This window comes from Mesitornis unicolor, unplaced genomic scaffold, assembly GCF_000695765.1.
Source record: "Mesitornis unicolor isolate BGI_N332 unplaced genomic scaffold, ASM69576v1 scaffold8639, whole genome shotgun sequence".
Taxonomy (NCBI): Eukaryota; Metazoa; Chordata; class Aves; order Mesitornithiformes; family Mesitornithidae; genus Mesitornis; species Mesitornis unicolor.
The window spans coordinates 13,200-13,741 of record NW_010206572.1 but is presented as its reverse complement, the minus strand read 5'-3'; the positions used below and the strand labels follow the sequence as shown (position 1 = coordinate 13,741).

Sequence of the window (542 nt, the reverse complement as noted above, 5' to 3'; positions counted from 1 at the left end):
GGTTTAAGCAGGAACCTTTTCTTTCTTTAGCCAGATTGGTTCTGAAGCGAGTGAAAGGTTTTCTTGACCTTGTCTTTAGTGTGGTGTAGCAGTTTCCAATTAGTACAGTGTGGAACAGCTGCTGGCACGAGCCTTGTTATAAACTGTGCTTTGAAGTGGTTTGGTTTGACCTGTTTGAATGGGAAATATGTGAAATGTGTTTATGTATGTGAAATGTGTTTGTGAGAAGAGGGAGGGAAGTAAAGTAAGAATAAATAGTGATAGCTGTGCTAAATTTGCATATTTAAGAAGCATCTCCTTCATGATTGGACCATGCTTGTGAGGCACTCCTGATAGTCATTGGGATTTGCTGAAGTAATTTGAATGCTGTCATTTGAATACAGAACAAATATGAAGTACGTACCTGAGTGATATGTATCTGTGGACAGGTTCTCTAGTGGAGAATTATGAAATCCTTTACCTTTGCTTTGTTTGGAAGCACAAATGAGTGTTGCACATGTTTGAGTCCATGATAAAAAAATGAGGGCATGTGATGGGGAGGA

General features: G+C 39.1%; 1 protein-coding gene across 1 annotated transcript in view; it reads left to right on the top strand.

The window, feature by feature from the left end:
* The window catches only part of KLHL3 (kelch-like family member 3), a gene marked incomplete at its 5' end in the record, with an annotated part of 18,554 nt that overhangs the window by 11,591 nt on the left and 6,421 nt on the right, over window positions 1-542 (top strand). The gene's annotated exons all lie outside the window — the stretch shown is intronic.